Source organism: Parasteatoda tepidariorum, chromosome 9 (assembly GCF_043381705.1).
Source record: "Parasteatoda tepidariorum isolate YZ-2023 chromosome 9, CAS_Ptep_4.0, whole genome shotgun sequence".
NCBI classification, from domain to species: domain Eukaryota; kingdom Metazoa; phylum Arthropoda; class Arachnida; order Araneae; family Theridiidae; genus Parasteatoda; species Parasteatoda tepidariorum.
In genome coordinates this window covers 7,848,904-7,872,021 of record NC_092212.1, presented here as the reverse complement: position 1 = coordinate 7,872,021, position 23,118 = coordinate 7,848,904, and the positions used below count along the sequence as shown (strand labels likewise).

The 23,118-nt window shown below is 32.6% G+C and overlaps 1 long non-coding RNA gene across 1 annotated transcript in view; it reads right to left on the bottom strand.

Moving 5' to 3' along the window:
• Positions 1 to 10,093: 10,093 nt before the first annotated feature.
• Positions 10,094 to 23,118, bottom strand: part of LOC139426394 (uncharacterized) — a 34,432-nt gene continuing 21,407 nt past the window's right edge. The window contains exon 2 of the long non-coding RNA XR_011637664.1: positions 10,094 to 12,240. This is a non-coding gene — a long non-coding RNA (uncharacterized lncRNA). The remainder of the gene's footprint in view (positions 12,241 to 23,118) is intronic.

The following is a 23,118-nucleotide window of genomic DNA, read 5'->3' as shown; positions in this document are numbered from 1 at the left end:
TTTTTTTTTTAACTGCTAATACTGTAAGGAGGGAAAGCAAATATTAACCTAATACCAAGTTTATGTATGATTGTAATATGTTGGATGTAATCAAAGTTATTTATTTAATGATTGATTATTATACGCAATTTTATTCTGTACATATCAGCAACAAAATATTTTTTTATTCTTTCTACAGTAAATAAAAAGAACTAATTTAAGCAATTTTTGGTCCATCTAACATAAAGGCTTAAGTTGAGTTACTTACTATTAACTTAAAATGACTGTTTTTTAATCTTCTAAGCTAATATCTCATTTTCCTGGCATTCAAAATTTGATGAATTTCTATTTTATTTATTTTTTCTACATTGCTGTCTGTAAGATATTAATAAGTGTAACTAAAGAAGTACACAAAAAAAGATTTTAGACTATTTTGAAGACTTTAAATTTGAAGAAATTTTTCGGTCCGAATTATCATGTTTAAAAAGAATCACCCATAAAATTGATTTTATATATATTATACTGCATGAATATATATATTACTGCATGTATAATCACTAAAAATAAACATTAAATGCATAATTTTTATTTAGTTCAGAACATGTTGTCACAATCTTAATTATACGGAAAATTTATGAATTACGTGGAATTTATTATTACGAAAAATTTATTATTATGAAAAATTTATTATTACGAAAAATTTATTATTGGTAAATAATTTTTTTAATTACGGATTAGAAACTCCTGGATACTATTCTCATATTTTGTAATTTAAACTGATATTATTTAATAAGTGGATGTAAAGGTTTCCTGTTAATCTGTTGTGTTAGGATAAAATATTCATTATTTACTAAATTTCAGCTGGCATATATTTTTTTTAAAGATTTCTTCACAAGGTCTATGCATATAATAGCTAACGAAAAAGGGGTCTCGACTTTGCTATAAATATATATAAAATTAAGTAGACAAAAAAAAAACAAAAAACATTTGAGCTGATTTAAATTATTCTTAGAAAGTACTGAATTATTCTTTTAATTAACAATTCCAGTAATTTTTATGATAATTTAAAGTTTTGTTGACATTTGTTTTAATTTTATAAAACTGTTACATATATCGCTGCTTATGATCATGCAATGAAGTATTATCGTTAAAAATTTGTCAATATCATAAGTAACTTCCCTTGCAATAAGATCCCAAGAAGGGAAAGTTAGTAGTAGAAAGTTTTTTCAATTTTCTAAAAAATAGTTAAACTTTAAGTTACACTTACACATTTATACTAAGATAGTTTGAACGATTAACTACTCTCAGCTATTCATTCATGAAATTTTCGTGTTTCATTTTGAAATTAAATGTAATATAGATATTTCAATTCTGACTGAATTATAATAAAGTTGCTTCAATTTTCAGTTAAAAATTTCAAAAATTTTTAAGTCTGATTTCATAATTGTAAAATAAAACCAAAAAAGGGAAATAAAACTGTGCATGAATAATCAAATTTACTAAATAAATCTATTTGTTGTACAGTTTAAATGTTACCTATATGCGGAAAGATTGATTTAATACAAGTATTTGCTTACCTCCAATATTTTCGATTCAAGCTCTTTTTATAGTCAATAAAATAGCCCATTTTATTTACAGGAACAGAATTACACAATACAAACTAAAAATTAACGGACGAGATTAACAAATAAAAATTAATCCGAAAGAAAAAAAAAAAGAAATTTTAAATAAAATGCTACATTAAACAAAAGGAAAAATTTAAAACTAAGAGCTTTTAGGATGAGTGTCTAAGACAAAGTTCCCAGACAGAATGACCGAAAAAATTGCCAAGGAAGTTTTATGTCCTGAAAAGGTTAACATATATATGCAGTCCCAGAAATCCAAGAGAATTCTTAGTGTGAAGTATGCATTTTATGACCGTAAATAGGATCTGCGTACAGCCGATATTTTAAAAAGTAGATGAGATAAGATAGAACCCATTGGAAGAAAGGAAGAACATTTTCTCTTAGAGTAAGTAATATGAGCTGGCTACTTTTCTGAGGGGAGAAACTTTGTGGGTGGTAAATCAGTGAGGAAAGGGATGCTATCTAATTTAATCACTGAAGAGAAGCGTTTATTGCTCTCTTGATGAATGGGTAGAAAAGAGGCAGCAGTGACTATTTTATTTAAGTTACAGACTGATAAAAGTCTCCAAATAAAATGTCCTGGGAATTCTCTATTTTTTTCAGTAAATAAAATATTTACAAATTTTCTAAAATTAAGAAAAAATTATCTATAGTATAAAAAAAAAAGAGAAACTGCTTTGTACAATGGGGGGTGTTTGAACACCCTTAACACCCCCCTTACCTACGTCCCTGGCCGTGTCGTCGGCGTAGTACGTCATGCTTATATTATGATATTGTTCACTCAGGTTGGGGAAGTCAGCCGAATATATAAGGTACAAGGTCGGGCCCAGGATAGAGCCTTGGGGGACGCCAGCCTTAATTGATCTAACTGAGAAGATTGCGGTATTAACCTTAGTATGGAAAGTTCGGTCCTTAAGGTAACTATTAATAAGCAGAATTAAGTTATTTGGGATTTTGTAATTAATCTGTTTATAAATGAGGCCCTGATGCCAGACGCGGTCAAAAGCTTTGGTCACGTCTAACATTAGGAGGGCAGTGGTCTCATTTTTGCAGAAACTCCTCGATACTTGCTCCACGATTCTAACTAACTGTTTCGCGGTTGAGAGGTTATCCCTAAACCCAAACTGTTCGTTTGGTAGGAACGTTAGGAAGAATTTTAGTCTCCTCAGGATGGTCCTTTCGTATATTTTTGAAAAGGCCTTTAATAGACTTATGGGCCTGTAGCTGTCGGGTTTTAAAAGGTTTTTGCCCTGTTTGGGGAATAATACGATCTGTGCGTGTTTCCATTGCTGAGGGAAATAGCATTTGTTGAGGCAAGAGTTAAGGATATTTTTGAGTTGCTCAATGATATTTGGGGGGAGGTATTTAATCATGACATTATTAATACAGTCAGTCCCCGGGGATTTATTGTTTTGGTACTGTAGAGTGATATGATCTCTACGAGGAGCTCTACAATGATACTGTAGAGCTCCTCGACAGTAATCTGCTCATTATCATTATTTGGGAGGTGTGAGCTGATACACTCGTGGTAGGTTTTGAGAATATTCAACTCAGTAGTGGTATTACTGGGTTCACTGTTAATTGAGAATTGGGTTTCCATGGTATCAGCGAAAATTTCGCTCTTATCGATGTCTGAGTATGTTTTACCCCTAGGACTTAGGAGTGGCATATTAGTAGTTTTGGGGCTTTTAAGTGCCCGTACCATGTTCCACGCTGTTTTGTCCTGCGTAATAAGGCTCTCGACCTTTTTGTCCCAAGTCTCTTTTTTATATTCGTTTTTTTTTCTTTTTTGATTAGCTTGGTATAACTATTAACTTGGGTTTTGATGGCAGGGTTCCTAGACCTTTGGAAGGCCATTCTCAGTTTGTTTTTAATTTTAATAAGGCATTTAATGTGATATGGAAGCTTATAGTAAAGCTTAAGTAAAAGCAAAGTAAGTCAGCCAAATTACCAGCGACTACATTTAAGTTACCGTTTTTTTTAAAATTACATCCTGATTCTGATTTTGTACGAATGCTTTTCTGAATCACCCGTCCCCAAGGGGTAAAGGAACACTTTTACCACTCGAGTATAAAATAAATTTAATAATGCATTGAGTTGATAATTCGCGTAGCACAAATTTAGGAGGAAAAATATCGAAATCATTATTTGAAATTTTTTGTTTAGAAATAGTTTGTTTTAAAATGGGTTTTCGTAAAAAAAACAAACAAAAAAAACAAAAAAACAAAAACAAAGTACACAAAAATTGTTTATGCTTCAAGATGACAAGGAAAATTCGGTAAAGCTAATAAATAGAGGAGGGAATACTTACGTCTGAAACGCCTACTTTCCACTTAAAATCTTAAGGGGACGCATTCCATACAGCTTTAAAAGTTTAAATACACTCATGAAAGTACTTAACAGAGAGGTAAGCTTTTATTTAAAAAATAAATAAATAAGAAAAACAAAATAAGAACAGCTGTATATAAATAAGATATACAATGATAACTAATCTCTTCGCGGATACCTCTGCCAAACGCTATAAGTTTCGAGAAATGTGATGCCTACTCATTAGAAACAGTTGTTCTCCAATTCCATACCTGCCAACTTTTAATCCCTTCCATTATCATTTTCCCCAGTGGTATTAAAATGGAATTAAAACTTTAATTTTAAGCAAACAAATACTTTATATTTGAGAAAACTTAAGTTGACAACCATGAACGTTGGAACGTTGGAAATATGGAAAATCTCAGCATTCGGCGCGAAGCGCCGCTAACTGATTCATCTAAATTTTGATGTCATAAACTAGAAAGTCCTAGATAACACCATGAAGGGTAATATTTGAGTTCAGGTTCATATCATTGCAGGGGTGGGACGTTGCTTGGAGTAACATGGAACATCAGTTGGAAGGGGGGACCCCCTTTAGTAGAGTTTGTAGCAAGGACAGCACTTCCTGGTTTTTCATGAGATCTTGTAATTCTTTCACAAGTGACACAAGTCGATGTGCAGTGGCTGCAGGAGTCTTGGCTCTGGTCTGGAAATTCTGGAAATTCTGGTCTGGAAATTCTGGTCTGGAAAAGTTGGAGGTGTGGCTCTTTCCACAGTTGCAGCAGGTAGCTGGAGTATCACGGCTCTTCGTGCACTGATATGAAAAGTGCCCCTCGGCACATTTCATGCATCTGACTTCCTTGGTGCAGTTTCGTTGAGTGTGTCCATAATTCTGACATTTAAAGCACTGGGTGGGTCTCCTTCCTCCCCTGTACTTCTCTACTGCTATCGGGATCTGTTTGAGGCATTCTATGTGATATATCTTTGTCTGATTGGCCAGCAGAGGAGTGACTACGAGGAAGATGGGGAGTGGCCTATAGGCTCCTCCCACTTTTCTCTTGAATTGTACGACTTTGGAAATCTCAATGTTAGATTTTCCTAGTTCAAGTGAAATTTCATCTATGCTAAAGTCTACTGGTAGCCCACGTATGAGCACTTTTTCATTCTTTACAAATGGGACTTTTTTGTCGGTGGGTGAGATCTCCATGACTTGGGTGGTGGGATCCACACTCTCCGTCGGCATTGTATCAGCTGGGATGTCGGGAGCTGGGACTTGTGTGGGCTCGCTATCGGCAGTAATGTCAGGGAGCGTCGCCTGGTTGACACTCGTTTTCGCCTTTTTTCTCTTCTTCTTGTTTCTTTTCACAGTGGGGTCTGGAATTTCCGTAGTGTCCATTTCAATCGTTGGAGTAGGCACTGAGTCTTTGATAGTGTGCTCTTCTTCAGGCTTTTGAGCGTTGGGCACTGGATTGGCAATTGGAGTTTCAATCTGTCGATCTTTCTCTTCCTTCTGCTTCTTTTCCATGGCGTTGAGAAAACCTTCTGCTCCATGCAAGAGGTAGTGATATATAGGATCCGCGCGCCAGTATAATCCCTTTCGGAGTCTACAGTATGGGTGATACCATCTTTCTAATTCTTCCAGGGTAAACTGTTGGTAGTAATCTTTTACTTCATCCTTTTCCATACTCGTACTCGGGTGAAAGTATTTTAGGGGAATCCCACTTTTCTCAATAAATTCCTCTGTTGAAGTTTGGTCAATCCTGTTCAGCATATTGTTTCGGCCGGTGGCCGGGTAGACTTTTCCACCTCGTCCCGTTCTATGATACGGCATTGCTGCGCTGAGATAAAACACGTCTTTACTCGATCACGTCGTGAGCTGATCTCCTGGTCTGGTCTCTGGTCTGACAACCATGATAGTAACGCATAGTAATATATGTGCTTAATTTTTGTAAGAATAGTGGTGATCAAAATCATCTAAAAATTAAGCTTATAAAAGAAAAAATAGTATATACTTACTACCACTTTAAATATGAAAATAAAAACCACCATCCTACTATCCACCTTAAGGAACTACCTCATTGAACTTATCACAAGATGAAGGGGTAAAGGGCCGTTCCGGCCTCAGGCACCCCGAACCACCTAACAGAACAGAACAGAACAGGCAGGTATATTTCGTTCACCAGAAGTTGAGACTTGGCTCCACCTCCTGGGACGCAGAGTTCATTTCAGCGCGGGAGTTAGAAGAGAAACATCTCCGTTGTTGAAAGTGAGACAACCCTTAATTTGCGCCAAACACAAAAAGTGAATTCTTTTTCAGTCACTTACTTTGCTTTATCATCTACTATTATACCTTTTGTTACACTTGCTAATTAAATATAGTTTAAATTTAGAAACTGCTGTTCTCCCAGCGAAATGTCTCATAAAGGACAAACTATTCACTCAAAAGAAAGAAATATCATAAAAATTGGTGCAAATATCATCAAATTTATTAAATATTTATTGTTAAAAAAATGCACATGAAGTTGACGAAATAAATATTTTTGCCAAACGATCGCCAAATAGCAACATTGTTCAGGATTGCTCACAACCTCCCAAAAATAGCGAAATAGAATCGTCGTATACCACGTGATGAAGGCGGAGCCAAGTGCCAACTCCTGGTGAACGAGCTATATGCAATTCCATCAAAGGCCGCAAAAGGGCAACAACGCAAGTTCAAGATAGATAATGTTTTGATCGTTATTTTTGTAGGACATGGGTAAAAAAAGGAAACGAAAAACCTTATAAAGAAAAAAATTAAGGTTAGTAATTTATTTCTTACTCTCGCCTCAACCTATGTAAGAAAACAATTACGTTAAAATTAGTTTAAAGGAATCCAAATGAAAATTGTTTATATATCGAGAAGACATTTAGAATGCCTATTTTCATTCAATGTTAATGATCATAAAATAAGTCTTCTTTCTACAGATATCAGAAAAAGGGGGGTGATGCTTTAAAATGACCAATGGAAAGAAATATTGAAAATCATAAATACTTTGATAATTTCCCGAATCGTGTTAATTAAAGACACATATATCAAAACGCATCTGTGAATAAAATCGCGGCCTATGTTTATTTAAAATGTCAAATATCGATTCTATAAAAATGAAATATGTATATAGTAATCAAATTAGTTTTAAGTCTATTAATAAAGCTTAACTTTGTAATTCCCCCCCCCCCCCTGAATAGTATATACGTTCCGAATAATTAAATCAAGTGTTCTCAAAACAGATGTGATCATAACAGACGTGGCAACTGTATTTCAATCTATTTTATATTTCAGTTCTCGCAGTAATTATATAATTTTGAGTTCTGCATTAAGTTAAATTTTATTTTTACGAAAATATTAGTTCTTATCCTCTGGAAAAGTAATCAATTTAATAATAATACGTATGTATTTATTAAATAATTTTATTTCTTATTTCTATCAAATAAGAAAAGAAATTGAGATATCAAAAGAATGATACATTTCTGATTCAATATTGATTCTTTTTGCCCTTAAACGGAAGATGAAATAATTTAAAAATAAATCTTTAATTATGTGGAGAATTGTCTAATTTGCTTTGTAACCTAAAACGAAAATTAAGTAAATTTTAAATGTTTTGTTACAGATATATTCCTGTTACAGATATATAAATAGAAAAATACACACACGTACATTTTCGAATCTACAATCCACCAAGGTCACAGTGGGGGGTTCGCTTTCCGTGTATTTATTTCCGTTCCGTTCCGTAATATTTCCGTTCCTTTGTCTCGCTGAGCTTCGAAATTTTATTCATTTAAACAGATAAAAAGTACTAATAAAAATTTAATGATATGATAACTTACATGCGAGTAAAACGGGTTTAAGACAGGAAATCCACATATTTGCTTCTTTTCTCAGAATTCCCCACATGGAACATTCTAATGGTCTAGTTTTGAAAGAAGATGAGGAAAGCAACACTTTGTCTCGCTGAGCTTCGAAATTTTATTCATTTAAACAGATAAAAAGTACTAATAAAAATTTAATGATATGATAACTTACAGTTTAAATTCACCTACAATAAAAATCAGCTCACTTTATTATTTTTTATAATTTGAAATTTTTTATTTATTGTGAAACAGAATTTGTTGACAGAAATAATTTTAAGATGCAAAAATTGAAAACGGCAACTGGTGCAAAATATATTTACAATTACGAAAATTAAAAACGTGTCAATGGCGATTTCATGAACATTCTTTAAACGTTCAACTATTTATAAACATCATAATATAAACTTTGAATTAATTATAAAACATTAAACATAGAATAAATTTTTACAAAAAGAGATGGAAGTTGGCAGCTCTGTATACGTTGTGTCTCTTTAAGCTGGAAACTCGTTCTATATCTGAAAGTCAGAACACGATTTTTTTTTAACAAAACTGCAATACGAAAGGGCGGTGCGCGTCGACTAATCGCAGAGATAACATATATTTTCTTGCTGCCAATCCGAGAGTGATTACTCTCAAGAGGGTTTATTTATTTCTGTGCCTTCCACGAATTAAATTCTCTTAACACGATTCTTTTTAACATTAAGGGAAATAGGGAAACAAAATACAGTGTGAATACCGGTTAAGCTTAGAGTCACTCATCTGAGAGTCAGTAATCTCAAGAGAGCTTGTTAAAGTATTAGGAAAGAATGTAAAAAAGTAATCATTTATGCTGAATATACAAATACCATAAATATAGATTTGTAAATACAAGTGGTATAAAGAAATTATTTTAAACTTCTTTTTTTTTTATTTTTGGATTATAATGTGCATCATGGTTTCACGAATTTCTCTAACCATTTTCATAAACTATTATACGCACAAACATAGCTATTTTTTGATACTGGTAAATTTAAAAAATTATTAATTTCTTTATTTTGATAAGGGGGAAATCTTTTAATATACAATATTTTAATTGGGGTAGCTATAATAATAGAGCTGCAAATCAGATTGAGCCATCAAATAAAGGAGGGAACACTTATTGCTGACGCCTACACTGAAACGCCTACTTATTGCTTAGAGTCTTTAGAGCAGGGGTTTCCAACTTACATGAGGCCGGGGGCCACAATTCAAAACACAAATCAAATGGCTGGCCGCAACTTTATCAAAATTTTATATAGGACTCTTTAATGTTTGAAGGAACATAAAATATTACTGTCAGATTTTTACCAAGTTGTACAAAGAAAAAGTATCGAATTACAAATTAAAATAAGAAGTAGATTTTTAAAATTATTTAATTGTTATTAATAATATTTTTAAAAATATTAAGTATATAATAAAAATTCAGGCTACAATAACTTTAATGTGCACCTATGTATTAAACAATTACTGTGCAACAGATATCTAATTGTTAAGATATAAAACTTTAAAAAGGTTGTAATTAAACTTACATAGTAGCACACAAAATGTTCAGTGAGAAAATTGAGGTTTGTCTGCTACAACCACCAGAGAATAGATATTTACGTTTTAAATTTATAAATGTGTGTGAAATTATTTTCTTTCAAAATGAGTGGTTTAAAAAAGTTAAATGGGAGAATTTCTTCGAGAAATTTCTGATACGCACATGCTAAATTATATTTACAAAATACAAAAAGAGCAACAAAAGCGATTATTTTTGCATTTGAATAAATATTTCCCTGGGTGCAGAACATGAGATATAAATTTTTTTGCACAGTTGGTATGTTAAATTTCACAGAAACGAAGAAATTAGGTTTTCATTAACGAGAAAAGTAATTTAAACCCACATAGATTTCTTACGAAAATTGTCCGCAAAAAAATGACAACTAATATATTCTAGTTCGCGGGCCACAAAAAAGGCTTCGCTGACCGGATGCGGCCCCCGGGCCGCCAGTTGGAAACCATTGCTTTAGAAAAAACAATTCCACGCAGCTAAATACACCGATGAACAAAATTAAAGACAACTTAAATGATATGAATTAAACATGTAACACAGTTAAATTTGAATGTTTTTCATGCATGATATGGTTGGAAAAATGTTGCTCTGAGTTCTTTATATAGGACAACAACGCTATTTAGAAATAAATACCAATCATTATTAGAAATTAAATTAAGGAAAGCTGTTACTTAAAAAAAGAATCATATTTTGCTCACAGTAAGATAATGAAAGTTCCAGGAGCTTCAGACTAAAAAAGATTTACCCCGACCTGCCCCAATTTAGGGCATGGGGGTAAATGTTTATTAAAAACCCAAACACAGTACAAAACATAAAATACATACATTGCGTGGCAACTGCCCATAACCATGCCGGGCGAGTAAGATTGTATAAGAAAACAAAAAGGATTAATAATTCAATTCAGTAAACAGATCCACAGACTCTTATAATGGTAAATATACTTAAAAGTAATTATTAAAAACTCACCGGAGCAGAAATTGAACAACATTCTTAAAAGTGTAAAAGGGCCAAAATATTAAAAGTTATTTAGGAATAGTAAAATTTAAAAATATTAGGGAAAGCTAATAAGTGAAAGTTAAAAACAGTGACAGAAAAGTCCTCAAAGGTACAGAATAAAAGCTAAAACACTGCTAAGAATACATAGTAAAACAATAGTAACTAAAATAACTTACAAAAAATACAAATTTAAATAAAAGTAAAGTTCAGTTAAGATCTAGAGCAAAAGTTAAAAAGTTCAATAATTAAATGTTCATCTGGAAACTGGAGAAGGAGTCTAAAATTTCGATAAAGTTAAAATCAACAAAACCAGGTGAAGTGTTTGAAAGTTCAGTAAAAAAAAAAAGTCCAACTAAAACCAAATGCAGAAAGTTTAAAAGTTCATAAGTAGTAAAATCGACTAAAATGAGGTGTAAATAGTTAAAATCAACCAAAATTTAAATCACTAGGTATCGCAGACTCCAAGAATTACAGGTCTGTTAAACTGTCCTCAAGAGCAGTTTTCATAACATTTTTAATAATTTTTCCACAGGACAACTCTGCGGAAAAAGTTTTCCGCAGGACAACAGGACAACTGTAGGGTCTTTGCATCAAGGTGTTCACCACGAAGTGGGGACAGTGACAAATTAAATGTCTCCGTGTCCCGTAAGAAACTGGTCAAGATAAAAGTCGGCCTGTAATCTCCTGATTTATGGATCTTTAACGCATTGAATGCCACTCTAATTTTACATGGCTTGCTCGTCGTCCTTACACACGGCAAATAACTACAAACTAAATTTGCAAATATAGACAGATTATGCTAGTTTATAAAAGGTTTGGCATGACATATCTGAAAAAAGTGGTGAATTATATATGCCTATGAATTGTTTAAAAATAGTGGCGGATAAAACTCTACTTAATTGAATTTATTAAACCAAGAATCACAATAATTAAGTAAATTTTGAATAAATTTTCTGCAATTCCATAAAAGAGTGTAAATTTTATAGTTCTATATCATGTTATACGCTGTAAGCCAGCTGTTTTTCGCGGCCTATGTGAAAGGTCAGTGTCAGCAAGCGGTGGCAGTCGCAGCCTAAATTTAATTTCAGTGTCAGTCACCGGTGATTGACGCGGCCTGAATGTAATTTCAGTGTCAGTCACCGGTGGTTGACGCGGCCTGAATGTAATTTCAGTGTTAGTCACCGGTGGTTGACGTGGCCTAAATGGAAAGTCCAGTGTCAGTCACCGATGGCTGACGCGGGGCTCAACGTGTTAAAGAAATAATAATTTTGTCTGCCCTTCCCGCAGTCCTGCCACTCCAGCCTCCATGTTCTTAAATTTTGAAGTTTCACACCAGATTTGATCTGGGACTTAGAACTCGGGATCTCTAATTTTATCTGACTGAGACTGATATGTCCCTTGGCTGCCTGATCCGCTTCCTCGTTACCAACGATACCAATATGTGCTTTTATCCAATTGCAGTTAATGTTAGAACACTACAGGCGCCACAGGAGCTTCAGACTATGTGCATTCTGATTGAGTCAAATTAAATTCTGACGATATTATAAATTAATTGAAGAGTTCAAAGCAAATAATTGCAATCGATTATAGCAATTGCTGATAAAAGTACAGCAATTAAATTACTTCAAAAATTACAAAAAAGTGAACATAGTGATGTAAGCTTCATCCAACCATGATCAGAAAGCCTCCACACGGTTTTTTCATTAGTCTGCACAGATTATTTAAAAGGTGAAACAGTTGTGCACGCGAACCCGATTTCTGTTTAAAAAGTAGCAGTCGTATCGGTTGGCCGGGTTCCCTGAGGCTGGAAAGGCCCTTTACTCCTTCATAATCAGGTGAGGATCGTTGAGGTGGAAACCTTCTGATCCTTGTTGCCTAAAAATAAAAGTAGGAATTAATAAATGGGCACATTACCCGAGTAATTATCATCAAAACTGATGAAATTTGAAAGTACATAAATATGATAACTAATACATAAATATGAAATATATATGCACACAGATAAAAAAAAGTCGAAAATAATCAAAATTTTTTCTTCCTGTACGAAGTTTGTTAGTATAACAAGAGAACACAAGCACGTTTCAACCACTTATCACTACAAATAAGCATCACAGCACAATGTATCACATATTGCTTTTATCGAACAAAAAGCTTAGTCTTCTTAGAAATCAAATATATTTTAGTCAACGCATATCATACATTCATTCATATCATACATTCAGTGGTCTATATCGACCCCCAGGGGTCGATATAGACCACTTTGGGAATTACTGGGCTAGAGGATACCCCAAGATAGTTTTACGACTCGAAGTAGACCATTTACTAGCTAGTCTGTGTGCTAATTTAGCTGGGGTGGGCGAACATAAGAAGAGTTTTGTTTTAAATATAATTAATTTAAAATGTATGAGTGGTAGTTACCAATATATTCACTAAGTTTTCATAATGAGTAAAATTAAAATCATAGAAAAAAATTAGAATGGTAGTGACAACTAATAAAAATATTTATACTCTGAAGTTATTTTGGAAACAAACTTTTTCAGAGTGTGGTTTGAAACTTTCAAAATAACTGGCAAAGAAAGTAATTCATAAAACTTTCATTGAGATAAAAATGAATTTTTCAAGGAAAAGAAAGTCCGCCTCAAACTTGCAAATTTTTCCATTTATTTATCGATTTTTTTACGGCTAGACACAGGAATTATTTGAATAGTTAAGTAATGTTTCTATCATTAAATTTATTTTTATTCAGTTAACAGCTTTAAAGAAATACTAGGAGGCTCCGCCCCCTGCTCGCTAACGCTCGCCAACCCCCGAGAATTGCTACGCAATCCTATGTGGTTCACGCCGTGAACCATGGCTCGCTGCGCTCGCTCGCCATTGAACACAATGTTCTAGCACAAAGACATAATATATTATCATCAAAGACATAGTACTTTATCATCAAAGACATAGTATTGTACTTATGTAGAAGAATTCTACCAATGTTCTCTTTGGCTTTTAAAAAAGTATATTAGCTATTTAGATTGTACATGGTGAAAAAATCAAAACATTAGCTGAATAAGAAACATATTAGCAAAATAAATTATCAAATATTGCTTCACTAATATTCTGTATTTTAAAGCGTGAAAATTCAATGCATAAATAAACGCGAAATATAAAAAAATTCAATGCATTCAATACAAACACTTAAACGTTTTTTAGACGTTTAGGTAGCTCCCAGTAGAAAAATATCAATTAAACAGCGGCCTTTTAAAGCATTCTCACTTCAATTAATTAATTAATTCCTAATTGAGTTTAAATTAAATATTGTCATGTTTTTAGTGCATGAATCTGAATTGAACAACCTGATAATGCTCACTCTGGTTATTGTTATCTGGTTGCTCACTACGTGCTCTTGCGCGCCGAATCCAATCAATTAAAAATGAATACTGTTGCCAGCGCGAGAAAAGAAATATCATCGGTTTTATTGATACATACATACGTACGTATTGGCGTTTTATATAATATAGTTAGATACGCAGACGAAGGAATCAAAACAATTACAACACTAAAACATTTATGAATTACTACGATTACCAGAAGAGACATTACCAGAAAGAAACGCCCACTTTGAGTAATAAATTGAATGCTTATTTATAAATGTAATTTTTTTTTCTCCATAGAAATCTAAGAAGTTTAAAAATGTTTTGAGTTCCCTTGCATTAAATAATAGTTCTGTTTATTCGTTTAATGTCTCCATAATGCTACCTGTGCCATCTTATGAACCTATGTAACAAATTAAACACCAAAAATAAACTATTTATCTTCTTTAAATTTTTTTCTACCAGTTTCTTTCGAAGCATTATTATTTTATATTTCCTTTTTTTGGAACTCGGTTGCAATTATGGAGCAGCGACATGCTGTCAAAAGAAATCAACAGGTATTTTCTCTTTGATTTTGTTACAGTGTAAGTAGTAGTGAATATTTCACTGTGACAACCTTTTGGTAGGAGCAGGTTGTCTCGGTGACAGTAGCAGAGGATTTTATTCTCACTGACAAGCACTGACAACGTTACTTTTAAAAAGTAAAAGTACAAGTATTTTTAAAAAAAGTAACGAGTAAAAAGTTCTTATTTTAAAAAGTAACGAGTAAAAAGTACAAGTACTAAACAAAAAAAGTAACGATTTAAAAGTACATTTCTAAGAAATCGAAAATTCAAAGTAACCTAAAATTTTATTGAATAATATTCTTATGTTCTTTAATGTTTTTGCAAAATTGTTGTTATTTATTTAATTATTTTTAATTTTGAAAGTTATGGACATTAATTTATTTTTAAATTCGGAAGAATATTATAATATAATTTTATAATATAATCGTATAATATAATTTTAAAATCAAATATAATTTTAATATCAAACTTTTTATGGATTTGCACGAAAAAGAAATTTTATCTATTGATTTTAATTTTTAGTTTATTATTTTTATTTATTTAAATTACCATTGATTTAAAATTGTTTTACTCTTTAGAAACGCGTTTTAAAAGCACAAACATAAACAAAGCAAACACGGGGTTTCAGATAGCTTTGTGATCTTTGAGCTAGTAAAAAATAATTGAATGTGCAGTATAAGTTGAAACAGAAGGTATTTAAACACGAAGTTAGCTGTGAATGCATATATATTGCACATTAATTTTATAAATTAAAAAAACATAAGCATTTTTTTTTAATTTTAATTTCTTTTTTTTTTAGAAAGCTTACCGAGTTTTAGAAAAAAGTAACGATTTCATTCGATATTTCCGTTACAAATACTTGTACTTTTTCCCTAAAAAAGTAACGAAAGTACAAGTAAAAGTACTAAATTTAAAAAGTAACGAAGTACAAGTAAAAGTACGTACTTTTTACTTGTACCGGCGGTACAAGTAACGAAAGTAAAAGTACTGCCATATATGCTGACAAGTCTTATGATGGTAGATCCAGTCCCTTTTGTAAGGTTTTTCACTGTGACAGAATTTTAGACAGTCACTGTGACAAGTAACTGCTCCGTAACTTTTGACACATCAGTAGGGCGTGCGATCGATGATTATGTATAATCATATAGTCACACATATGTTCTTAGTAAATCGTTCATGTATCTTTTTAAGATTGGCAAACTAGGCCTAATTTTACATAGAACCTTACCAATCATATGCTTCAAAATGTTATATTCCCTTTTTAGATATGGTAAAAATCTGTTGTTTCAACAATTATTTAAGCATGAAATAAATAAAATTATAATGAAATATTATAATCTTATATAATTTTATGCAAAATCAATTCAATGTTCAACTTTACCATCAAACATCACCTCTAAAACATTAACACTAGAGATAGACTGGGTATTCAGCAATTAACCGAGAGAAGTTTCTTAAACTAGGTATTACCCCAAAACGGCAAAAGAATTTTACCTCCCGGACTCGGTTTTTAGTTTTAAGATCCGGTAGTGGTTGCAAATTTCCAATCCTGCTGCTTTAACCCCTTGGGGACGGTTGATTCAGAAAAGCATTCGTACAAAATCAGAATCAAGTTGTAATTAAATAAAAAACGGTAACTTAAATGTTGGCGATGCTAATTTGACAGACTTACTTTGCTTTTACTTTAATTATTGTTAGTTTAATCATATATATATATATAATCAGTATTAATTCAAAATATAACTAAATAGTTTTATTTTGAAAAATGTAATGGGGAATTATATAAATCTAACTACTATAACTCCGCCTTAAATAAACTGCTAAAGAATTTCTTTGATTACCAGTTTTATCTTTTTGCATTGAGTGATACGGTTTCATGCTGGCACGCATTTGTGACAGTCGGCCCGAAAGGGTTAACGATCCGATGTCCTTTTTTTGGTATATTCTTAAATTAAAAAAAAAAAGCACTTTTTTTTCTCAAGCAAAACATTTTAAAAATTAAAAGTTTGCCTTACAATTAAGGCGGTCCAAAAATTTCCAAAAAAAAAAAAAAAAAAAAAAAAAGGTGAGAGTCATTAAAAGTCGCTGGATTGTAAATTAGCGATATAGCACGAGTTATTTCCGGAAAAACTAGTGAAAAATGATCGAGTTTTTTTTTTTGACGAAATATGTATATATGGGTACAGTGCAATGTAATTTTTGCAATTTCAGTTGTGGAAGGTGAATGGAAAGGTATAAAAGTATAAAAAAATTGGTATAAAAGTTATAAAAAAAATTTACGTACAAAGTTTAAACAATTTGATTACAGGTTTATTTTGAATTTCCTTTTATTAAAATCAAATTACATCAACTCAATAGAATATCACTTTCATCGCTGAAACTTACTGATACATTGGCATATTCAAAATCGTCAGTCATTCATTATCGGATAACTTTTTCAAAACAAGTTACAAAAACACATGGTAAAAATTAATTTATGGTTAAGTATTTACTTTTAAGATATTTAGCGCAAAGATTTGATACCACAATGATTATGATATTTTCCTTTTCCACAACAAAAAATTGCTTCATAACAAAGAATTCCTAACAAATCAATAGTTAATCATCAAAATTGACCACGTGGTTTACACTGGAAAAATGCTGCATAGTGGTGTCATCTATGGTTAATAATCTTAAGATGTGTCACACGCGTCAAGATAATTTAAAGCAAAATCATCAACGACGCGTTGTACACGCAGGCAGGCGATTATCACTGAATTAAAAAAGACGTTTTTGAGAACTAAAAAAGATGGTATTGATTTCTATGAGTGATCAATTTCTATGAATTTGTATTAAGCGATTGATTTCTATAAATATCTATAAAGGATTATTTATAAGGGATAGATTTTTATAAGACATAAATTTTTATAAGTTTCTATAAACAATTGATTTCTATATATGATCGATTTCTATAAGGGATTTATTTTTGTAAGTTTCCATAAGAAATTAATTCCTAAAAGTTTCTATAAAAGATCGATTTTCTAAAAGGAATCGATTTCTATAAAACATTCGGGGAGAGAGATGCGTTTTAAAAACGGAAATCGGTCAAAAATAGTAGCTTATATAGCATATTACCTCCTTTTTTATTTTGCTTTGTAATGATGCTTTTGTGTCAACGATAATATTCATTTTTGATGCTTTTGCGCTATTTCTGAATTATCACTTTAAAAAAAATTGCAAAGCGCAGAAAATTTTACTGTTTTGCCCAAAAGTGCTCCCTCAAATATATTGATAATGGTTAAATGATATAGTTGATTGATATATACTTACAAATATATTAATAACGAAATGATTACCATTCTCTTATTTGCATGCTTTTTGTTGAAATTTACTTTAGATTAGAGAAAAGTTTTAGTTACTTTAGATGTTTGTTTTATTAGTTAGTTACTTTAGATGTTTGTTTTACAGCTTACGAAAAAAAAAAATTCAGAGAAAGTGTCCTTCAGAATGCAAGCTAACGAAAGAATAAAAATAAAATTATCAATTTTTATTTTTTATTTATTTTAGGTAATTAAAATATACCAATATGTCATTCCCTCACTTGTCCCCACTGCTGATTTAAAAAAAGAAAAAAATTGTTTCTGAAATAAAATTTTTTTTTTTACAAATTCGTGTTTTTTATTTCAGAATACTGAAATATAGAATTCAGAAAATCAATTTTAAATTTAATTTCTGATAAAAATATTAACACAGCACTATTTTAAACTTTGTCCCCAGTGTTTCGCGTCATTCCCTCACAACAATGTTCTTATCACCTGCAATCTTCTTAGAATAAAAATATTTTAATAAAAACTTCAGAAGTTAACAACTGGCATCATAGAACAAAATTGCAGTATATTTCAATCTTCAACTTAAAGAAGCTTTGCTGTGGAATAAGTTTGAATGAATCAAACCAGGTAAAATTTTTTACATTTGTCATTCCCTCATGTCATTTTTCAGAGTAAAATAAAATACAACTTCATCTAGAAAGTGGATAATTTTATGTTGCTTTCTTGTATGAATATAATTGTATGTGATTGACTTCAGAAATTAATTAGGCCTAACTGTTATTTTTAAATTTTATTGAATTCGTCATTCCCTCACTAGTGTATAAAGTGAGGGAATGACGCTGAAGTGAGGGAATGATTCAAGATGAGTATATTATCAAATTTTTTTTTGTTCAATCGTGCCAGCCAATTTTATTTCCCAAACCTGTAAAAACTATTAAATATATAAGACTAAATTATAATAAATATAAGTCAATATGTCAACTCACCGTTTTGGCAGGGAAGGTTTTCCGACCCTCTCACGTACCTACTCACGAACCAGCTATCAACCATACCACCCTGAAGGAAGAGATGAGGCGTAAATTCAAATTTCTTAATACAGACACTATAGAGGAGATTGATGAACTTATCCAAAAATATCAAGATGATGCAGATGAGTACTCAATGATGTTGAAAACAGCTCCAAATCATCACTCTCTTACTAAGAGCAGATATCAATCGATTTATACAATCGAGGCATTGGAAGCTACGAAAGTGACCTTGTTATCAAGACCTGCACCGACTACTGACTTGGAGGAATCTACGCCCAAGACTTTTGATATTCATATAGATAAACTCAAAGAGCCAGTGGAACCTGCAGCTGAAACCCCGATTGAAACTACTAGTGATCTAGAAACGCCAATCTCCAACCCCATCCCGGAGATAGCTCCCATAAAGACAGACTCAACTACTGAAAAATAGACTAAGAAGAAAAAGAAGCGGAAGAAGTGCAGTGACAACACGGCGACACAAAAACGCACAGGGTCCGAAACAGCGAACCCACTCGCCCTAAGAAGAAGATCGCCTCCACAGCTACAGTGGATCCAATTCAACTGATACTGCAGCCCCGACAATCGTCGAGACTCCAGCAGTAAACAACGAACCGATGGAAATTCTACAGACCACCAGTAGATATTTGAAAGCCCTCATCCGAGGACTTAGTCTAGAAATCGAAATTCCTGATCTCGAAAAAGAACTAACAGATTTTGAGCAACGGCCAACCAGAATCGAACAGTTGAGGAAGAGGCGGGGCCAGGACCTTAAGCTCCTCCCCTTCTACCTAGTCATCCTACCAGATAGTGAAAAACATCGTGATATTTTCAACATCAAGAGACTTTTAGATACTCCTGTTAGGATAGAAAAATTCCGTGGCGTTCGCAACGAAATACAATGCTACCGATGCCAGAAATTCGGGCATACACAAAAGACCTGTGCAGCTGAGCCTGCCGGTATGAAATGTGCCAATGCACATTTCACGTACACTTGTACAAAAACAGAGCGAGACAGCTAAATGCGTAAACTGCCTAGGTGAGCACATAGCCTGTTTTTCGGGCTGTGGTGCAAGACCCGAAAGAAAACCAAGAAGCAGACCCGCAAAGCCCATCAAAACCACAGACAAAGCAACTAGGTTCCTTTCGTTATTCAAGGAAATGCAGCAGCTTCTTAAGGATCCTGATCTTCAGAATCTACTTAGATCTCTGCTCACAGAAAAGACGTAGAGGCAGAGTTCACACCAACAAGCCACGCCCACCAAGACATCCACAGCCCCACTGTGGAATCCTACACCCTTATAGACAATATTCCAGGTGCCCACGGACACAATCTTCGATGAAAAAGTCAATTGTCCGCTTCGCGGACATGTACTCTGAATCACACTTTAGTTTAAGTTCAAGTATTTTTGTCATGCTATACCTTTTAAAAAGCAATAAAAAATAGTCAAATATTTTCAAAATTTACTTTGAAGTTATTTACCGTTTTATTATTTATTTTGGTGAGTCCGGAGCAGTTGGCATCTCTGATTTAATCTTAGATGAATAGGCTAGTGCCGCAACTTAGGTATCTCGATCAAAACGCTAACATGAAAAAAGGGAAACGAAATTTCTTTATCTACCACAACAAAATATTAATCGTAATTAATATATATTTTAATCTTTCGTGATATGTTATTAATTAACATTACAATCCATAATTAAACTAATGCATCCCCCACTGAAAACTTCAGCTGGTAGATGTAATTCGTATATTATGAGAATTTATTCATAGTCAGCGGTGAAATTCAACGCATAGAACCTGACTCGTCTGCTTATAATCCAAATGCTACAAGGAGTGAGTGAGTGAAGAAAAAGATTTTTTCTTGAGCTGTCAGCTCAGAGAAAATTTTTAAGTCATTAAAAAGTGAAAGAGATGAAAAAAGTTAGACACTGTTCCTTTCTCATTATTTACATGAGCTAAAATCATGCATTCACACTAGTTATTTCTATTGTGGATTTGTAATCATTAAAAAATTCAGGTTTTGCATGAATAAAGAAATTTTATTACATTTTATAAACGTTGTTGAACAGCAGACACAATTATTGAATTTGTGATTATCAATGTTCAACTCCTTGTAATTTTGAACCCAATCCAGAAGAAAAGAGAATTCTTGGATCAAGTTTAAGAAGAAATTTGCGGAGATCTTTTCGATCAAAGGGGACTCCAACGCATGATCTGTCTACCACTGAGGATATTTTACGATAGCACTGTGGTCAGTGCGAAATTCTAATCGATTAGCCATTACTGGAATTCAGGTCACTTCATTGAAAAGTTAGCGCTCTATCCCCATATCCACCATAGCTTGCAATACAGACACTGTNACTCTCTTCTCCGATTAAGATCTACATCATCTATTTTTCGCTCCGCTGTAAATATGTGTATACTAGTTTTTCGATTTTGTTTTTACTCACTCCGTTAAAAATTTTTTACATATTTATTGTATATATTTATTATATTTATTGTATATATTTATTTTTTCGACTATGTAAATTAGCTTATTTTTTCTGTTATTCAGACTTCTTGTAATCACACTTGCATCTTATCAACTATTATTCAAATCTTTTTTTCTTTTTTGTTTTGTTTATATATCACACTACTGTTTTGTATACTAATCATTCGACCGCATTCGCCCGTTGAATTTAGCAGTTCAATCTCAGATGAATAGGCTAGTGCCGCAAGGCAGGTACCTCGATCAATGCGCTTACATTAAAGCAGTGTTTCCCAAACTTATGACTTTGGTGTACCCATTCTAAATTTTTCGTAAAGCTGTATGCCTCTAATAAAAAAATGAATAAATTTTTTACTATAAAAAATTGCACAGAGTCATTACTCACTGTTGACACCACTAATTATTAACTCTGTTGACGCTGCAAAAAAAAGCCAATAGAAAAATACGTAATCGTTAATTTTCATGCATAGCTTAGTTTTTAAATGAAAGATATTGAAATTTTTGTTTGTTGCAAGATATTTCGCATAAGAACGCGTACCTCCACTAAACTGTTCCCGTACCCCTGGGGGTACGCGTACCTCACTTGGGGAAGCACTGCATTAAAGCATAAGAAAAGGGAAACGAAATTTCCTTATCTACCACATCATAATATTAACTGCATTGAAAATATATTTTTATTATCTGAGCTTTAACGAAATATAAAACCACTGCATACAGCCCTCCCCGACGAACAGTATGGATTCCGACAAAAATTAGATACCCCCAAACAGTTACTCCGAATAATAGACTATACTGGCAGAGCAATCATAAATAAAGAAACAATAGCCTTCCTGATGATCGACATATCCAAAGCATTTGATAAAGTATGGCAAAATATATAAACTCATACAGCAAAATTTTCCACCCGGCATAATCAATCTCCTATCCTGCTATCTTTCTAATAGAACATTTCAAGTCACCATCTAAAACAAAAAATCTACTAAGAGAAACATCACAGCCGGAGTACCTAAGGGCAGCATTCTGAGACCGATTTTTTACATATAATACACCTATGATTTTCCTATAAACAAAGCCAATTATAACAGCCTATTAAGCAGATGACACCGGTATTATTATTAAATCCAGAAACCCAAATCATGCTCTTTAAAAACTACAGGACCATATATACGAAATAGAAGACTGGTGCTTAAAATAAAAAACTGCTGTAAACGCTGGAAAATCACAAATATTAATTATGCAAAAAGGAAGAATTAAAATACTTCCACAACTTCAACCAAAAATGTTCAATATACCAATACCAATAGTTAAAAAAGCAAATTATCTTGGCCTTATAATCAATAGTGAACTCACCTGGAATGATCATATCAAAAACACAATAGATAAAGCAAATGCAGAAATAATAGCCCTACAACCATTAATATATAATCAGAATATGTCACTTAAACTAAAGATGCTACTGTATACAGCAATGATCCGCCCAATACTTACCTATGCCTCACCTGCCTGGACAACGATACCTCCACATCTACTGAAGAAATTAAACCAATGCCAAAACAGGATCCTTAGAAAAATAACCTGTGAAAGATGGCTCATCCGGAATACCAATATACATGCAGACCTCAAAATACCAACTCTATCACAGCATAATATACAAGCGAAACGCAGATTTTTTCAATAAAGCCATAGAATGTAAACTAGCAAATTTTAATTAAATTTTTAAATTTGAAAATTACATCAAAGATAAAAACTACAGACCAATAGTTGCACATTTCTCCTCCGACGCCTCATAACTATCAAAACAAATAATTTCATCAACCTTTCTGAAAATAACGTTTCCTCATGCTGATACAATTCTGAACAACTCCAAAATCAAACAAACACAGTTTAGAGCAAGCTGCTCAATTTATTTTTGATTCCTTTTTAGTTATTCAAGCAAAGAGCTTGAAACATTCATAAAAGCAACTCCATTGCCTGCTTACCTCATTGCTCAACCAAAACTGTTC